Here is a 20,997-nt window from a genome sequence, read left to right as displayed (position 1 = left end):
ACATAAGTAGCAGTATCAAATTATTAAAAGAAGATATAATATTATCTGCACAATAACCAACACCTCAGAATACATCTGTATCAAAGTTAAAGAAATAAGTTAGACTTGAGAATGGCTGCAGCTGAATCCCATTGATAATTTACTTGGCTGAAAAGGTGCCACAACAGACAGAAGGTGTAGTCACCTGGAAACATGGCAGCTGAAAGAACCAAAGGAGAAGGGGTATGCCAGCCCTCCCAGTATCTCAAGAAGTCTCACAGGTCCTCTTTTCCTTTTCTCTTTCTAATTTGTTGTGTAATTGTACCTTTTTTGTATATTAAAATTGCTATGCTCATTAAGGTGTTCCATGAGAAATACCTACAGGAGTTTGCTTTTTATTATTGTCTATGATAAACTGACCATTTTTTCTTCTGTAGATTAAGTTTGTCATGAAACAGAATGTGTTTCATAGGCACATATATTCTAAATGTTTAATCGTGACCTAGTATGTTCTACATTTACAATTTTAAGTTCCAAAATGTTTACATTTATTTAAAAATAAATCAACAAAATAACTTGGCTTTATTATTACACTGTTTAGGAAAAATATATACTATACCTATTTATTTTGCAAACATCAGAAACCAAAGTATCCTAAGAATTTGGGTGACCTTGCTGGCCTTATTCTCATCTTTGACAAATTTCTTTGCTAGTATCTCTAGCATTTGACCTGAACTTTCTTGTCTCTCTCATAACTACATCATTGTACTAAGTGAAATTATAGCATTGTACTATGATTTTGGGTTTTATTGAGAATGAAAACATTTCCTTCATGTAGTTACAGGAAAACTAGATGTACTGTGTGTTTCATTTAGCATCCTAGGGATAACAGGGACAAATGAAAATAAAGTAAAATACAGAAGCAGACCCTTTCAGGTGCTTTACCTCTGTTCTGTTGATTATTGCCTCTGGTAATAGATGTTCTGCTAACTAGTCATCAGTCTTGATTCTCAGTTCTGGTATCAAAGCAATTTCTGGTGACTTTTAAAAGTACTATTTCCCTGTAAGCCTAAACTTCATATTCATATGCTATAAACTAATACTTCTGCCCTAGCAAATCTTTCCATGGCATTTTTGAATGAACTAGCCTCAGATTACTGGCAGTGACCCAGCTCTCCAAAATTTGGAATATCTGTGGCATAGAAGTTACTTTTCTCAACACAGTAGGCCAGGCATAGGAAACACTTTGCCTTTTGTAGCACCAGTATTACAATGCTGTGATAAATAAGATGCAACCCTAAGCCGTATTTTAAATATTATAGAGAGGAAAATAAAAGAAATAAAAGAGAAAAAAGTTCCTTAGAGAATGCTGCAGGCAGTTTGCCTTGAAGAAATTAAAAAATTTGATTTTCACCAAATTGTGAGCCTTTTAACTGTAAGTAGAAACTAAAATATGTAAGTACAACATGAAGCTCATTCCTCTCTTCTCTCCTGCATCTTCCAAACATGTGAGAACATGTATGAAAAAATCTTCCTTAAAATGACATCCTCTGTTGGCTTTCTGAATTGGTATTATCAAGTTTTGTATAAGCAGTATGGGTGTGTGTCTGAAAGAGAATGTAATATTTAGTGTTTGTCCAATGATGTGCTAGAATTTAAAATATATACATTCAGTATATATTTTTGTGACTTCTCACCCATTGCTATCAAAAGTTAATTTTCAAGCAGCCAAAATAGCAGGTCTGATATGAGATGTCTGGGTAACAATGGGTATGGAACTAAAATCAGTGCTCCAGTTTTAGATAGGAAGCATCTGAGGAACATTTCCAACTGAGTTTGTACTCATTGAGATCAAGAACAAGCATCACCAGCTGGAAATTGTAGATGTCCTGGGACAGACAGACTACAGATTGTACTGTTCATGAGCTGCATTGTAAAAGGTCACGAGCACCACTCTGAACATCTTGTGACAGCATGAGAATTCTTCCACGCAATAAACCTCCTCCAAATGTAACTCTTTGTCATAGAAAACATATGGAGTTTGCCTCCAAGTTTATTAATGTCTCATTTTAGCAGGATATTTTTCCTCATCCACAGGCTCTTAACCAGACCCTACCTTTCCCGAGGCAGAGCTTCATGCATTGCTGCTGCTCTCTCACAAAAGGTCAGTTCCTCCCCTCCCTCCCAGTCCTCGCTAAACTGCCTGTATCCATCAATTGCACCACCCCATGTGTGAGCTAGGCCATGACATCACAGCGATCCCAATGAGATTTTGTAGCTCTGCAACTGCATTCAGACCTCTAATCCCCCCTATTGATTCTCCCTGCTGCATGCATTCATGTACAAGCACGTCAGATAAGGCACCAGGCTGAGCTGATGTCAGAAAAAGAAAAAGAGGGCGTTTTCCCTTATTGCTGTGTGTTTGCTTAAGTTGACCTCTTTCACCATGTTCTGTTTATTACATCTCATCCCACACCACTTCCTTACTTGATTGTAGGCCATTGTCTCACTCCCTGTTGGTTTGTCATTCCTAATTTACAGCTCTCCTATGTTTGCCAGTCATATGGCAGAACTGCTTTGTCTCCCCTTTGTTAGGAACACCCTGTTTGTTCCTAACCGCTGTTGACACTCAGATAAGATCTTATAATCATAAAAACTAGATCCCTGTTATTGATGCCAGTTGCATGATGCCAGTTGATGATCTGTGGTGTCTGTCCACTCCTCCTCAAGACCTGTCTTTCCTTTCTCTGGCAGGATCAAACAGAAAACTGCTTGGGCCATTATGTCCTTGACCCTTGCTACCAGAGTCATAGAGTTATGCCTAATATGTTCACAGCTTCCCGTGGCCAATATCAGTACTGCCCATGCGGAAGAGTAACAAAGGATAATAGTCTAAGGCCCCACAAGTCTTTCTTCAGTATCTGAGATACAAGCTCAAGCAAGAAGAAAATGCCCTTTGCCAGCAGGTGAGGTCAGCCTGTGGGGACTTTCTTCCCCATAGCAGGGAGTCTGCCTCTGCTATCACTTGCAGGTTCCACCTGGTATTGTTGTAGGTTCAGGCTTAGCTGGTGCAACTGTTTTCCTGGACCCTGCTGCCAGGACACTCAGTATTTTGTAGCTGCAGGTCTGCAGATAAGAGTAGGAGCCTTCCTCCTGTTGCTAGAAGCAACAAGTTTCCAGACTTCTTTCCCCTCACCTGTGTGAGGAATGTGCTCTGTTCTTTACAACACATCACAAATGATGAGAGAGGAATTGATGGACAGTCTTTCCATGTCCACCCACATCTTAGTGATTAATCAGGATAACCACTCCTCCGTCTTACCAACATATAAACCATTGTCAGTAGTTATCATGTCTGTGTTTTTCTAGTGGAAAGGAAAGGATTCCATCTTCTGAGAAAACTCTCAGTGTGATGGAGCAGGACAGGGCAGCTCAGCAAATAGCTGCAGGATAGAAACTGTACACAGTTAGGCCTTTAGGTGTTACTATAATAAAAAAATATTAAATCCTGTGTATCCAGAAATAGGAAGCAGCCTGTATAACTAAGGATTCTGCCAGCTTACACATTTTTCACCAGGATGGAATGACTGGACCTCATCCATCTAAGCTTCCAGTGATGAGACAGATAAAAAGTGCAGAGGCAGTGGTGATCACTCCGTCCCTGCTGTCATGCTTGGCTAGACCACAGAAAAGAAATTGCATCCTTAGCTAGGATAGATAGGCACAGCCCTGAAAAGGGGATTCTAGCTCTAATCACAGTTACAGAACTGGTACTGGAGGCATCTGACTGACATTGAAAGTGAAAAAGAGAACTTGGACAGCAAACACACTTTGGGTGCAGCAGACCAAAATGCAGAAGGTTTTAGGTCAAAGGGATTTATCTAGAGACCAGACTAGGCTCGAGCTAGTACAGGCAGCTCAAATCTAATGAAAGGATCCCTGGCAACTGTGGAAACTCCAGGAACAGATACATGGCGATGCAGCAGAGCTTATGGCTCACCAGCCGTAAGATCACACTGTAAAAATGATCTCTTCAAGGGGCATAAGATACAGTACTCTGAGACTAAAATACTGAAGCTATGGCAGTTAGGATGCTGAGGTTAGAAAGCATTGCTTTGCAGTTGTGGGCAAAAGAATCAGAAACATGAGAACTTCTGGGATGACTTGGAAGTTGTCGGCTCCTCTTTTAACCCATGTGCCCTCTGATACTGTTCACTTGCTATCTTCACACTGGTGTTCTTCCTCTATATATCTATGTAGCAATGGTATTGCTGAGCACCTCTAAGTAGCACAATAACTTTCGTAGTTAAATGCAAGCAGACTCTGGCTTCGCTGTGGCTGACCAACTCCTGTCTCAAAAGCTCCTCTGCCTGGGACAGAGGTTCAGCCTTTCTGAACAATAAAACAAATGCAATTGAGACTCTATTCACCACAGGCATGGTGGTTTTCTGAGCACAGCAGTTTAGGAGGAAAAAATATTTCTCATTGGTTACTTCCTTCTACTACAGCATTGATGTGGTCACTTAAACTCAGATGTCTTTGAAGGAGACTTATCTAATAGCTAAAGTGGTATGGTATGAGAACCAGCCAATTTTAATAGTAGTCTCATTAAGCACAGTACCTTTGCAGAACTGACACCTCCTTTTTGCAGCAGGACAGTCCCTCCTTATACACATTTATCTGTTTCTCATGCTGCTGGCTTCAATAGTGTACAAGCCTAATACCACAGATTTTCTGACAAAAGAATAGTATTACTTTTACTGAATTTTAAAAACATATATATCCCATATGATACAACTACAGATGACTTTTATTTTTGTTCAAACAATGACACTGGAAGAATGTTTGCTTTGTTTTGCAGCAATGTGCTGTACAAACATCAAAGGAAAGAAAGAGCTCATAAGGTACAAGAAGATGCAGCTTGTAAGTTATTCCAAGGCAGGCACCCTTTTGTGCTGTGGTGTTTTGTGCTGTGCTTTTGCTGGGTCTTTTCACCCAGTTTGTTAAACTTGTGTTCAAGTTTCAACTTGAATACTAGTTTGTAGATTGTCCAGACAGGAAAAATCTCCTAAAATCATCCCCTCTAAAAATGCAGAGGTGCACACATCCAGAGGAAGGCAAACTTCTCCTAAGAAGCATGAACTTCTTCCATCAGCTCTGCACAGCAGGCCACAGCCTGTCTTTTGACCCTGTGTCTCTGTAGGAAATTTCACTAGTTCTACAGAATGTGCCTCACAGCATATGTGCACAAAATATCTTGCACTTCTTAAATAAAGTGCTAACAGCCCCTTCGAGAAACACTCCTAAAACAAAACAGCAGTTTTGGGTTTTGGCACTTGTATTTGCCTGAATGTGGTCTTTCTTTTTCTTCTTTGTTCATTGGTTTGTGGGATTGTTTGGGAGGTTTTGTTCTGTTTTGTTTTTCTTCTTTTTTTTTTTTTTTTTTAACTTTCAGCAATAAATCTTGTCAAAAGGAAAATCTATTAACTACTTAAAAGTAATCTAGGCAAGATTAGAATTCTAAACTTTTATTTCTTGCAATCAGTCTTTTATCCTGCAAACAGAGCGTAAAGGAAAGGAAAATACTGGAGGAGTGAAAGTCTGTTATGCTGTTGCACGGTTAGTTTCTAGGCAGGACATATTGAAATTAAAGTCGCATGATTTAGACTAGACAGAGTTGTTACTGTAACAGATTTGTGTTACAAAGCATCCTTTTTATGTACTTTCTTTCTCAAAGTGCTGTGTTTCTGTTAAAAAATCACTGAAGATATTTCTCTGAGTAGAATGGCTTAAATTATCCCTAAATCTGTTCCTTTTAGAATTTGCTAGAACTGACTGGTTGATCAGATAAAGACACATAGTTTTCATAGCTGTCAGGAAGAAGCTGAAAGGGGCCTCTGGTGGTCTCCTAAGTCACCTTTCTACTTCCCATCAGAACCTCGAAACTTTCCTTCACACTCCATCTGGTGAGGCAGAGTCTAGTCTCTGTAAATCACCCATGCCATTACCTATCTATGCTTATGATCCCAACATCTGACCTAAACCTACCTTGTTGTAGTGCATGCTCATTTCTTCCTGTCGTCTACAGTGATGATGTACAGAGAACCACCTATTTGCTTTGCCTGTGCTATTTTTGTTTGTGCTATTCTTGCTTGAAGACTTTTTTCTGTTTTCTCTCAGCCTTCCCTAAACAAAGCAGTCTCACTCCCTCTAATCCTTACTCTCTGATCATTTTTCACAGACTTTCAGTCTCCTTCTCTGGATTACAATTTCTTTGTAACATGGTAGCCAAAATTACAATTTCTTTGTAACATTTCATGTAACATGGTAGCCAAACCTCAACACGCCTCTCCTATTTAGGCATCACCAACATAAAATTATCTATGGCACACAGTACTCTTACATGATGTTTTTTTCCATTTTTGCCACAGCAATTGCTTTGACTGATGCTTGGCTGTGGCTGTGTTTGACCCCTACATCCTCACCTGTGGATCTGCCACCCTGCTGAGAGTTTCCAATCCTATATTTATGAAGCTGATTTTTTGAACTCTAAATTGTAGCCTTTTTTATATCATTTCTGCTCTCTGTCAAGATCTTTCTGAAGACATTCCTGTTCTCTAAAACCCTCACAGGCTATTACAGATTGGTTGTAGCTGCTTATTTAGCAATTCAATGCTCCATCATCTGGAGTGCCAGTGAGAGCAGTGTTTTTTACTAGAACAGGACAGGATAAACCACTGGGAGTAGCACAGGGATTTTGGCAATACATAGCTGAGTGCATTTTTCTTCCAGCAGTATTGCACCCATGTAATGGAAGTTTCTTCCAGGTCTTGAGTGCCAAGATTGCACCTGAAAATCTCAAAAAAAGGCAGAGTCCACAATCCCCCTATCATATTACAGCCACTGCATTTCTCCTTCTGCATGGCCTCTTTACTTGGTTAGATCACTCACCTAAATAATTTTATTTTTCTTTAGCATTACAGGGCCTCTGATGATTACCTAAGGGAAGATATTTAGTCTTTGTGGCGTTTGAAGAAACATTTCTTCTTTACTAACAGAATTCTCATTGATATCACAGCAACAAATGTCATTAATCTGACATTTGCCCACCTACCCAAAAAATATGTTTGCAGTCACCGAGTGGTTTTTTACTTACTATCATTTTAGAATTGGAATAACTGGAAAATCCTACACTTTTTGAACCTGCTTTTGGAGCTACAAGATTTTATTTCTTGTAGCACTATTAGAAGCTGTTTAAGTGAATAAAAACTGCTTACAGAGAGATATACCAGGATTTCCATAGGAAATATCCCTTTCCAGTATTTAGGACTAATCTGGTATTAATGCCTGTCTTTAATCAGAAGCAGGCTTCCAGTTCAATTAATTGTTCTGAACTTAAGAGCATTTGTGGACATATAAGAAATGTGGAAGTAGAGAGCAATTAATTACTTTCTGGTACCAGCTTCACTTGGTAACAATTTCCCTAACTGAAGCCTGAATGATGGAACTGGAACTTAGATTTCAGCTAGAGGGTGGGGTTCCTGGAGCAAAACCGCAGAATCAAATGCCACTGAATGTTCAGAGTACTTTGCTCATTTACCTGATCTGACCAAACCAAGTGGGAGTGGAGAAAAAACCAAACAAACCACAATCTAAAAAACCCCCATAAAAAAATACCTTTATCTACTTCCAACAGAGAACAATCTGGCTAGAAAATTTCTGATGAAACACTTCTTCATTAGGGTATGCCATTCATTGAAATCAAAATGTTCCACAGAAGAATTTCCATTTTTGACCAATTTCCAATGGAATCTAGGCGGGTTTCCAAGACAGATGATCCTGCCAGTTCTCTTCTTAACAGCCATTTGGCTGGTTCTAGGAGATCTTGAGCTTACAGACTGCTTTGCCTCAGTTTTGACGGAGTGCTGAGAGCTGGGAAGGAAGGACCCTCCACTTTGTGGCTTCTTGGCAATCCCGATTCCCCAGACATGTGGGGGCGAGGCTGACAGGCTTCCCCAGAGCTGAGGCATCATGCCATGAAAAGACTCAACACTCCTTGGTTTCATTCCAAATTTTGAAATATTAAAATCTTCTATTGTGTTAAAAAAAATTTGCATTTCTTGCTGATGCTCTAATGAGTCTATATTCCAGATCAGAGCCTAATCCTGTAAGTATGTGCATATCCATTTATTACAAGCTGTGGTATAAAATTACACAGATATTAATGGAGTTCTGGCAGGCTGGCTATACATAGGCATGTAAATAACAAAGGCCACACCTGAACATAAGGCAGTAGTGCCCATGGTGATGTGGTCATATAGCACTGCTGTTGCCAATGCTTTCTTCACAGTACTTAACAACTCACTACTTCTTTCAATGTATATTTGAAGTACTAATATGTGATATTCCATTTTAGAAGCAAAAATCTGACATGGAAATGTTACTGGTTTTTCAGAACCACAAAATACATTCGTATAATTAGGTTTACTATTTCAAAGTCCAGCATATTCTATTAAGAGTCTTATTAAGAGTCTTAGATAATCATCCAATTCTGTCTTCAGCCAATGAAAACAACTTCCTTGCCTGTTCTTTTTTTAGCTTTCACTTCTCACATGCTAGTCTTGCAGTCAAGGGATTTGCAGCCCTTACAGCTCAGCTCACAGAGCAAGTATGTCTGTTTCTTTTCCATTCCTGTGTGATGCCATTGCTCCTGTCTCAAACTTGGCCTAAGATGGCAACATGACGTATGTACTGATGCTACTTTGTCTTGGTGATCTACACAAACAGGAGAGTAGCAAACAGCTATGGAGATGGCAGTGACCTCAAAGCCACAGCAGATTGTTCAAAAAAAGGCTATTTGCTCTTCATGTGTTTCATGGTTGTTTGGCATTCTCACACTAAAATGTTTTGAGAAAAGCTCCAATACCCATTTTGTGATGCACAGTGTCAACTATACAATTAGAGTCACTAAATGTGATGAAAACTACTAACAATCCACTAAATCAGGGTAACGAGTGGCCCACCAAAGAGTAGAGCTTCAGTCCAGGATGACTTTTGGAAGCTTGATGATTGGGCTAACAGAAACTTCATATAGTTGTAAGAGCAGAGGTGCAAAGTTCTGCACTTGGAGCAGGATTACCCCATGTGCTGAGAATTAACGGGCTGAGTAGCAGCACTGATGGGAAGGGCTTGTGATGGAGGTCACAGTGGATGTGAAGCTGCATATGAGCCACTAACATGGTGATGGGGGTAGGAGCATGTCAGGGAGTTTGTCCAGCCTGAACAAAAGCCAAGAGAATAATACAATTGCTGTTTTCACCTGTATAATGAGGGGGAGGGAGAGGGTTTAAAGGTGAGACACACTGTAGTCCTGTGTTGAGTGGGAATGGACCAGTCAACCTCCACATTTCTATGATTCCATTAAAACTGTGTTTTCTAAAATTTTATTTGATTAACATTCAACACAATTGTCTAGCTGAAACCAAGACCCTGGAAGTTTCTTTATTGCAAATAACCAGGATATTATGGGAGGATATACCATGAAAAAATATGTTTTGTTCTAGTCATGGTTTTTCCTGACCTTTTTTCACAAATATATAGTATTAGCCACTGTCAAATACAGAGCTAAAGGGACCATTGACCTATCTACTAAGGAAAATACTGGTTCTAGATTCCTAAGGGAAATTACAACAGCTCATACACATTTGTAGAATGTAAACATTTGCTGAAGTTAATAAAAAGTCTGACTGTCTTCCAGTCAACAGTCACAACTGATAGACACAGTATGTTCAGATACTGCCTCTGAGGCAGCATGAAATCCTGGCATTATTCAACATCCAGGAAAGTTTTTGTATCAATTTCAGTGGAGCAGCATTTCAAGCATATAGTTTTAATCTACCAATTTATGAGAGTGTAAAACCATGCTAATTTATCACTCACTTGACTAAAATAGAGAACTATGAGCATTTTAGAAACCAGACTAAGCAAAAGAGTGTGCCTTCTGAAGGATAGATACGTTCTGGCAAAGATGAGGCATTGGTTGGATTCTCCATTGACCTAATACTGCTTGCACACATTAAATGAGTTTTAAAGGATCCCTGCTTTTGCTATCATGCCGAATATACTGCCACGTGATGAATATGGGGGAGATCCTGACTCCTTTGAAGTCATGGCAAACTTCCCATTCCCTCTGTTGCCCAACACCTTGTATGGACACAACTGCAGGAACCACATGAGGTGAAATTTTGACAAATGTGAGCAAGAGCTGCTGGCTGTATCTAGTATCAAATTATCTGTTTTGTGGTGATTAAACTTTATTTCTTGCTTAGTCAAACATCCAGTCATGTTATGGGATAACAACTACTGTGTCATAGATGGAAAACACAGAGTGACTGGGAAGCAGATGAAAAGCTGGTGACTGAGCCTACCTCAAAACCGAGGCTTTTCTCTCTGTTACAGCATTCTTAGGCTAATCTACACTCAAGGATGATCTTATTTCTTGATTTTCTTTCCAAAATACTGGGTCCCCAATTTTCCTCTCTGATTTCAAAGTAAGCTGAATCAGTCAGTCCCTCTGTGGATACATCTTCATGCTATTCTGTTTCAACGTTTTGTATTTAATGGACTGCTTTTAAATAAAACTCCATGTTTTTTGTTAAGCAAAACCTCTGTGTGGTTTTGACTCAATCTGAAATTTTATGTATATTTAGGCTCCTGCCTAAATTTGTCTTGGCCTACTTTGACAGGTCTCATTTCTCTGTATGTTGCAGTGATTGGGAACTCACTGGTGACTTTTCTTGCTCTTTGATAGGATTTTTCAGTCTTAGAACTTAACACTTCTCCAGGATACAAACAGGAAATACTGGGTTCAACAGGACAGGGAGTTATTTTTCCTAAGTCAACTAATTCACTCAATTGACTACCTGGCCAGACAGAAAAACACAGCTGAAAAGGCACTTAATAGGTATAAAGTTAAGTTCAGGTCAATTTGGCACAGAGTGGAGAACCCCACCCAGATGAGTCAGAGATATCAGTGGAAGATTAGTTACTCCCATCCTCATAATTTCTTACATGGGTTTCCAGTCCTATATATCCCCTCAGACTTCCTATTCTCAGTTTAGTGTATACAATGTTTAAACTGTTTCCAAGCTCTCTGAAATAATCTAAGAACCTAAATTGGTTTGATTGTAATGTAAATGGTTATCATTCCCTGATTACACTGCAGTCTGGCATTATGACTGAACTTGCATTGGGACCGCAATGGAAAACTAGTCTGCAGCACAGCTCTACCAGGCATTGCACACTCTTGCTTTACCAACTTTGGCAGTTGGTTACTGCTTTTATGAATCACCTTTTGAACTACTCGGGTTGTTGCCATTTGTCAAGGATTTCTACATATCTCAGTGTCTTCATGTCCACAAGTCCAGGACATACAGCCACTTACCTAGTGCTTACTTGTGCTATAGTGTGTAGGCACAGCCTGAGAGGTTTATAGCATATGGGATCCACTGTGCAACTGATTTTGCATGCACTGGAAGTAAGACACATTTTGAACACTGGTTTTGCAGTACATGCCTTTAAGTTCACTCTGCACAGGCAAAACAGCTCTGTTGTGCCTGGGGTACATCAGGCTGCATATGTATGCAGACACATATGATCTGTGTCAGTCTGAAAGAAGATTGCAGGGCTAGTAGGCAGGATTGAAAAGATTACTGTCTGCCTCTGACTTCATTGACTTCACCAGCAGAATGACGTGCTGCCCAACACATGCCTGCAGCATTACTGGTTTCAGGCAATGTAAATCCTTTCCCAAAGGCTACAAGATAGTTTGAAATTGGAGGGCCAGGGTGCTCATCACTAAGGAAAATTCTCATCTTAGAATTCATTCTTATTTATTCTTAAGTATTCTCATCTTAGTCTCATACCCTGGTAAAACCTATGTAAAACTTCACAATCACAGATTCAGAATAAATGACTATGCATGATTTGTTACTTCTCTAAGTCCTGAGGTAGTACAGCATGACCTCCCTCTCAAACCTGTGTGACCAAGGTGGACATTTGCCACACAATCAGAATAGAGAATGTGTCACATGAAGAGACATCACTGTGGCTATCTGCCTTACATGCTTGATAGCCAGTGTGTGGGACGCTTTCTCAGATGTAAGACTCAGCTTCCTGTAAGGAGACAGTGCTGTCCTTTTATCCCAGTGCTTTGAGAGTTCTCTCACTCAACACAAAGCAAGGAACAAAATGCAAACCTGTATATCAGACAAAACCAAAACATTAGGCTTCAATGCTGAAAGAAACAAAGGGACAGCTAGGGATGCTATAGCTGCTAAAAACTAATTTTGTTTTCTTCGTATGCAAGCAAACCACCAAACCTGCCCACAGAGCTTCCTGAGTTTGAAAAGGCTGCACATGTATGAGCATGGTACAGTATATTTCTACTGTAATAATTTCCATTGCATAAAAGGGCAAGTTTTGAATAAGCTGAGCAATAGGAGAATAATGGAATGGTTTGGATTGGGTTTGAGTTGACAGGGACCTTTAAAGTTCATCTAGTTCTACCCCCCCTGTCACTGGCAGGGACACCTTCCACTAGACCACATGGCTCAAAGCCCCACTAAACCTGGCCTTGAGCACTTGCAGGGATTGGACATCCAAGACTTGTCTGGACAAGCTGTTCCAGTATCTCACCACCCTGAAAGTAAAGGAATTCTTCCTAACATCTAACCTAAACCTACCCTCTTTCAGTATAAAGCTGCTCTCCCTAGTCCTATCACTATTTGTCATTGTATAAAGTCCATCAGAGAGTCTTATCAGAAACTAATATAATTACTGCTTATTTCTCCCTTTTACTGACACACATTTGTACTTGGAGATAACTTCTGTTGCAAGACATAGCTGTTGCAACACTGGTAAATACCATATGATTTTTTCCATTAGACTTGTAAAGAAAACTATGAAGCAATATCAATTCAACCCTAACTGCAGTGGCTTGAGGTATGAAAGTCTATACATATACAGGTTTTTTCCAATTTGTTTTGCCAAAGTACTCCAGTCTTGGAGGATGTAGAGCTTGTAAGTTGTTCTGATCCCCAGCATGGGCCAAACTGAAAGTGTCAGCCTGGATGATTATTGTGGTGTAAACATAGGCCTGTGTGAGATAACTGACTCAGTTTTCACTTTAAAATACAGATTAAAAAATAAATTAGTTCAAATCATACTGTGCCTTTTAGATCTTCAGGCTAAGACCTTGAAAAAAAAGATATCTAATTAATTTTTTGCAACTGTTGCTTGATGAAAGGAGTGTTAATATGGTGGTAGTAGGTTACAACATTTAACACTGTAGCCTTGACATTTCTTATTAAATATTTAACTGCTGGAAATGGTATATTTGACAAGCATCTGTGGAAATGAAACCTGGTTTTGAGAACACAAAGTTGATACTGTAAAAACAAGGATGAGGATATGGATAAAAGAAATATTATAAAGTTGTCACATTATTTTTTGTCTCCAAGACAAGATTTTGATTTTTTGATATTTATTTGAATGCATATTTTTCCTGTGAGGAAAAAGGTTTGTATACTCACTAAAATAAGTGCCTTTAGTTCACAAACTGGTTTGGCTGGGGGGGGAAGTTGGATTGTATGTAAAACACTCCTCGTGTTTTTAGAGCAGACTAGTTTTGAAACATGGTGGTGTAAAAAAGGCAAACAGGTGAAAAGATGGAGAACCTCACAAAGATACCAATTCTTTTGTCCTTTGTACATGACCTCAGTATAATTTTTTTTTGCAATGATACTATTACACTAGGAAACATCTCAGTCATTTTGCTTTTGAGAGTTAAAAGCTGGTGCTGATCTAAGTCTCTATAAGAATTTTACCCTGACAAGTAGAGAAACATGGCAATTTAAATATTATTCTTCTAGTTCTTGTATTAAAGTGCTATTTTTTCCTTGGAAATAACAAGAAATATGAAAAATCAAGTAAATTGCCTAAGCACCTTTAGCTCTTTTTTGTTATGTATTTGTTATACACTGCACTTCTCTATCCATATTTTACTGTGGCATATGGAAGCATTTAAACTTTGATTGCAGCAAGGCCTAGTAACACGTAGGTTTGGGAAAGGAATGCTCTAAGCTGCTGAGGAAGAACCTTGGCAGAGACTGCTTCTCAGAGACAGCCTACACAAATCTGTCTCTAATTGTTTCTGAGGACAGCAGTTAATTATTTTCTGTTCATTATATTCAATCATTTGAATTAGAGGTCCCATGAATTTTCCTAGTAAGGGCAGAAATACCAATTTAAAGGCTGATTAAAAGGACTGTAGTCATCTTGAATGAAATCTCAAAAGGATAAAAAGTGGATGAACAATAAGCTGATCACAAATAATGACAGAATTGGTACCATACTTGGTATTGTCATATTTAAATAGTAGAATGAGGTTCCTGCCTACCTGCCTAGAATATACTAAGCAATTTATACTGTCTTGTTCTTTCTTAAAAATTAATACATGCAGAATATCAAATCTATAAAATATATCACACCAACAGGTCTGCAATTTGAAGACCTCTGTTCACCAGAGATGGAAGTCAACCATTCCTGAAACAAGTCCCAGGAAACTGGCTTTGTGCCCAGTGACTGTGGTGGAAGCAAAAATAACTTTTTTATATGTGCTGGTAAGTCATTTAGCATGTTCACCTCATTTCTTAATCCATTTGAAAGAAAAAAGGAAGGAATGCTTTGGTACTTCAAAAAACATGAGGCAAACACACACACACACACACTGCTCAAAGTAAGTGAGAGATGGAAGCTGTCTAGGGACAGATGGCAGCCATGAGGCCATAAGGTGGAGTTAGTGGGGAGCTGCAGCCTCTCAGGCAGTGCATGCAGACACTCTTTGCTCCCTACTACTGAGCGTGTCTCGTGCCTGTCCCAAATGAGAGCCCTAAGGAGCAGTAAGGATTTCATTCTCTATCTGCTGGCAGTGCCTTCAGCTCTTCTGTTGAAAATACCAGCCCAGATGCTTGTTAGTTGCAGAAGCTTTATTTTGGGATGAAGACATGTCTCTCTTGGAAGCTGGATGAAATCCACCTAACTTATTTTGCAGAACTAATTTCAGCAGACTGTATTACAACCTCTTTTGGTCACTATGAGCCTTACTTCACTCAGATGAGGAAGAGATTCAGATAAGAAAGAGAGATTTAACTGCACTCTTGAAGTTGCATTGCCATATCTATTCCTATAGGTCTATTTCTATATTTGCTTTTAGCACCATTTCTGAGCCATAGTGATTTTTAACAGCTAGTTGCCTAATTTAACTCCCCAAAAAGAAACACAAAATTTTATGGTGTATGAGATGCAAAAGCATCTCATTAGACATTTTTATTAGACCTACGTCCGTCAGTGTACTGGAAAGGATGAAGCAGTCAGTTCTGCCTTGCCCTTGACCTTCCAGCACATCACTGATAATGGCCACAGTCACGAAGCAGCCTATGTGAGTCAGTAGTTAATTTGTCCATCTCTCCATTGCTCTTTGGATGAGTTTGGATTGCTTTTGGATGAGTGTTCTCTTTGTGTTCCTCCATATACAGACACCACAGAAAGTTTTAGATTGTGGTCTGCCCTTCTTGTTTCACACCAAAGTTGATGAGGAGTTCTGTGTACATGCACTGATTTACTGTAACTAAAGTGTTGCCTCCTATTTTTTATTATTTTCTTAGTTACTAGAGTTGTGAAGGCTTTTAGCCTGCCAAAAAGCCATGGCTCACAACAAGCAAATCTCCAGGTGTACAAAAGGTTTCTGTGTCACACAGTCCATAGGAAGAAAATAACAAAAAGTCCAGAATAAAGAAGACTTAATTTCCACAGTAAATACCTCAGCACTTCAATTTGTCCCTTAAAATAGAGGGAGATATTATGGTTTCTGAGATTGTTGAACAGCAACCAGAAACCAAGAAAGACTTTTTAGTGGCAACTTTTATGCACACTAAGTCATATCATGGGGTGTCATAACTGTATTATGGAACATAGTCAATTTTTCATATATGATAGGGGTATGAGATTAAATGAGTTCATGTCCTGCTTTGCTGGTGGTCTCTTAACCTTTTGAAATTCCTTGACTATATTTACTATTTTGCAAGCAAATGAATGGAATGCTTATGAAGCACTCAGAGTTGAACCAGTGGTGCATTTGGTCCTGTACAGGTGGCCAGAAAATATCAAGCCACTTTCTGAATGTTCAGTATGATGCATGATTCTGGAGTATATTTTACATAACTAATCTTACACAGCGTGTTTGTCTTTAGTTTAAAGCAAAATGTCAGTATTCTATGTGCATCTGTAATTTCTGGGTATATGACTTGCTACACAAAATAACTAACACAGAGTTGCAGCATCTAAAAGAATAATGCTTAATGCTATGAGACTGGATGAAATAGCACAGAATAGCAAAGCTACAGTCAATCTGTTTTATGTACTAGTAACATAATATAATGTAATAATTTATGTTTGTATTATTCCTTCAGGACCAAGAATAGGCTGTCCTATATCCCTGGAAAAGTGCTACTATGCAAAATAATAATAAGAGGTGGGGTCGGATTATTTGAGGGTTCAATGTACTTACAAAACACTCATCTATCTGTGTGAATAATATGAAGTTCCATCAGCCCTGGGACACTTCTGGAAATAATAAATGTGTTAAAAAATTTTCTTTGGACCCTTAGCTGAATTGTCCAACAAACCTTCTCAAATCAATAAATAGAAATAGGCATTTGCAGTTGTCTTGGCTGAATCACTGTTTAAAGATATTTCTCCCTCTTGTTGTAAAATGATCCTAAGCAACAGGCACTTCAGTTAGGAGACTAAAATAACTGAGATGAAATGTGTGAGTGGCCATCCAAATTTTGTAACATCCAAGAAAATGTTTGCACTGTTATACTTGAACAGGACATTTTTTTCTTTTTGTTCTGTATTCTTCTGTGGTTGCAAAAGGTGTGCTAGCAGGGGTGCCCAGTTCTGCCCTGCTAGAACAGAGCTGATCACTTTCTCAAGAGGTAACAAATACTGGGACTTTAATCATTTCACAGGGAGAGTAAAAAGGGATGTCCTCTGATACCATTTCACCCTCTCAGACACCTAGAGAAAAAAAATTCCTGATCTTGCTCTTAATTACTTCTCCTTCATTGATTTCAAAACCAAGCAGCACTCCAGGGAGAGCATTTCTGAAGGCTACTTCCATGTCTCTAGCAGTCAGTCACTTAGTGTGCAGAATCATGGCTTACAACCTCCACTACCTGAAGTGTGATAATAATTACTCAGAAAAAGATTTGTTTGTTTGCTTGAGAGAAAGCCTTTATTCTTGAAGTTGTCTTGATAGGAATGTCAAGAAAAGCCACAGGCTTCCAAGGTTGGACTGAATCCTTTTTTTTTAATATCAGTATAAACAAGCTCCACATAATTCGATTTCTAATTGAATCTCTCATCTCAGACATAGCTGCTTGGCTAATTACTCTGGAAAACTATTTCTTTTACTTGACCAGCTTTTAAATATGGTTACTTCTGTGATATTGCAACTTAAAAGTAATGTTATTTGGGAACTGAGGTGTCTTTATGATCTAATGACTACGAGAAAAGTGAAACCTCCGTGTTAGTAAAGTTTATTTTTAGTGCTATGATTTCTACGTTTACTGTAAGATAAATGCAAGCTTGGCATATCACATTTTGAAACTTTTTAGATCACTTATGCTAATTTATGTGATGTGAGGATTAATCTCTGTCAGCTCTCAGTCAAAACCATGGTGTCTGTCATTGCTTTTATTTATTGGAATGCAAAACTCTGACTGCAGAAAGCAGAAGGATTTCATGCGGGTGCTATCAAGAGAAGACCAATTGGTGGAGCTGTGGTTTTTCAAGAGAAGGAGGAATATGGTGGAACTGTGAAGCTGACAGAGGCCAAAGGTTGACTCCAGCTCTAGGGCATGACTTCAGCTAGCAGCAAATGAATGGGCTTTTGCGGGGGGGGGGGGCAGGGTGTAGACCAAAAGAAAACTCAAAATGGATGAATAACCCATTTCTATTTCTTTCCTCTTCCTCAATGCAAAGATATGGAACTTGATGCCTAATTGGAAAGAATGAGAACAATAACAAAGAAACACATTGCCAACCACTTTTGCTTCTACAAAGAATGGCTTATAACTCCACCAATTTTGGCTAGCTGCTCAGGATGAGGGGGCTAGCAGTATTACATAAAAATGCTTCTTTTTCAAGAATATTTTGACTGATTAGGTTAGAACATTATGGTTTCATGAGTTACCAGTCCCAACGGAAGTCCAAAGCAAAGGTTTCTTGTGTAAAATTTCACTACCTGCCTCTTATAGGCTGAAACCTTTCAGATGCCTTTAGTGCAGCAGGACAGGGGGGAACATAGGTGCAAGCACATCAGCAGATCAGTACTTGTGCAGGTGCAGGGAGGGAGCCTTCCTTGCAGCATGCTCTGGGGACAGAAGCTCAGCAGGGCTCTGCATCCACTGCAGCTATGGATCCCAACAGGCAGAGCTCCTTCAGCTTCTTGTGCCATTCCATGTGGCTTCAGACATGGATGCTAGTATCAACTATGCAGATTATACAGCATTTTTACTGTTTTTTCAGGTTTTTTTTCTTTTTAATTTTAGATGCTCATGGCTCATGGCTGCATTTGTTGGGAAACATGGCTAAATGAGGGAAGAATCTGACAGAGAAGTTAATTAGAGTAGGGAAAGCACCATTTGCTATGTTTGCCAAAGATTGACTGCCTTTTAAATCTCAGAATATTCTTAGCTCTACAAGCCCCATTTCTTCTGTAATGCAGCAAAACAAACTGCTGCTGTGTGTAAGTTCACCGAGAGTCCTTGAAAGCTAGAAAGGAATTAGGAAGTAGAAGATTGATAATCTGAATGGCAGAAAAGTATTGGAAGGATGGCAAAAGAAATTAGAAGGAAAGACATTGCAATAACTAACATACATGTCTCGGTATCAGAAAACAACTTCCAAATTTGTGACTCTTCCTAGCATAGCATCTTATTGTTACTATCTGTTTTTCCAGAGCTTCAAGTGATTAAATGAGCACTAGGAATTAAAGTTAAAAATTAGGTCTAGAGTTGGAGAATTAAAAAAGATAAAATAATTTAAATTCACATTTGGAACCTATAGGTTGACAGAATTGAGGATCTCCGTGCAATTTTAATTTGCTCTTTCAATGTATAGACATTGTGATTGCCTTTAATAATATGAAACTGTAGCTATATTTTTCAGTAATTTCCCACCTCAGACCATGGTTTGGATTAAAAAGAAATTACTTTTTTTTTACAGAATTCTCACTATTGCTGTTAATAGAATAGGCTAATTCAAAAGCATTATTATAGTTACCTCCACAAAGTGACTATTACATTAGGTAGTATCATTATTCTTATTCTATAAGCAGAGGCAGAAAAATGAAAACCAAAATTATCAATACACAATATATGCCAATTTCTATTTAAAAAAAAACCAGGGCCCTAAATTTTCAAAGCATGAGGCTCACTTACTGGCCAAGACAGCAGGTTAAATGTAAAAAAAGTCTAGAATCACAAAAGCAGTCTGTAGTTGAGGAAGGTTCAGTTTCCCAGAAGAGCACTCAACTATGTAGTCTTAAAGTAATCACTTGCCATCCTGCTTTTCCCTGGCTTATCCAATGCATGTCTATTTATGTCTTTAAAGGAAGCAGCCTATAGTCTCTACCCTTACAGGCTCCAGATTTGTCCCAGAGCATCATCCATTCCCTTTGTGAATCTGGAATATCTTGCTATTAACCTAAAATTAAACATGGTATCATAACACATACAAGGAAGAAAAAACTGAGATTGAATGAAGAGCCCTCACTGGGACATCTTACAGGCTTATGAATGCTTGGCTTTATTGTCTCATTTTTTTCAATGGTTGTATAAGAAAGAAGGAAGCTAAATTGAAACAGGTTTCCAGAGAGAGCATGATCATCAGAATACTGAAGTTGCACTGATCTTCAGTGTTAGCAATAAAGCAATCATCAATTTAAATAATCTTACAGTGATTTCTGTATCTTACAGTAACTGCTGCATACTCAGATGTTCAAATGAGTAAAAAGAGAAGAAGTAATTACAATTTTCAAAGCACAGTTCTTTTTATTAATGGTACAGGATAGTAGGCTACAAATTCATTCTTTAGCACAGTGCGATAATTACCTGTCATATTTGAGATGGCCAAGTCTAATCCACCTCATACTGAAATGCATGAAAATCTTTTCACCGTCTTCAGCAAGTGCAATGGCATCTCTGGATGGCTGTAAGGTTTTTTGGCATTTCACCTGAACAATGCAGATTCAGCACCTGCAGTTTCATATTACTATTGTTAGCTCTTTTGTCCTAAACACAGTAGTTTCACAGAGTTAAATCATTCTTTCATTTGTTTGTTTGAAGTGATGCTTTGCAGCCATTGTACTTTCATGTATCTTTAAGCCTATATCCTGTAGTTGCTGAACAGACTCTGCAGAATTGTGAAGAGAATGTCCCTACCTAACTGCAGCTTTTCAAGGAGCTTGTTGTTTTTCTTATTACAGCTGCACACAGAGAAAATTAGAAAGAGAGGGAAACAGCATAGGCTTATAACTAACAAGCCCCTACCATACCCACAACTACAAGGAAAGTACAACTACAACAAACCCTTCTGCTGGAAAAATGCCAAGTGTGACTTAGACTAAGTCCAAGATGTCTGCAAACCATGTAATAATAAAGTTATTGCTTGAATAAAGAACTCTGTAAGGTCAAATAAATCCCACCTCTTTGTCAAACATTCCTACTCTGTGTTATCAGGGCCATGTGGACTGTGTCTGATACACTCTCCTCTGAACACTTACAAAGGGACTCTTATATCAATGTGCAGGAACAAGGATTTACTGCATCCCAGGGCTCTCATGTCCATCTATTAGAAGCAGACCCCTATAAACTTGCCAGCCCATTCCTGGTT

The 20,997-nt window shown here is 38.8% G+C and overlaps 1 long non-coding RNA gene across 3 annotated transcripts; it reads left to right on the top strand.

Moving 5' to 3' along the window:
• Positions 1-174: 174 nt before the first annotated feature.
• Positions 175-20,765, top strand: LOC138099346 (uncharacterized). 3 transcript variants are annotated; one of them, XR_011146703.1, is made up of 4 exons: positions 175-260; positions 2,077-2,143; positions 14,535-14,660; positions 20,591-20,765. It is a non-coding gene; the product is annotated as an uncharacterized lncRNA (long non-coding RNA). The 3 variants fall into 3 exon arrangements; XR_011146700.1 differs by lacking the exon at positions 20,591-20,765 and adding an exon at positions 16,509-16,753; XR_011146701.1 differs by lacking the exon at positions 20,591-20,765 and adding an exon at positions 15,705-16,753.
• The last annotated feature ends 232 nt before the right edge of the window (positions 20,766-20,997 follow it).

The sequence above is a fragment of the Aphelocoma coerulescens genome, chromosome 1A (genome assembly GCF_041296385.1).
Source record: "Aphelocoma coerulescens isolate FSJ_1873_10779 chromosome 1A, UR_Acoe_1.0, whole genome shotgun sequence".
NCBI lineage: Eukaryota > Metazoa > Chordata > Aves > Passeriformes > Corvidae > Aphelocoma > Aphelocoma coerulescens.
This window is presented reverse-complemented; position numbering and strand designations above follow the sequence as displayed.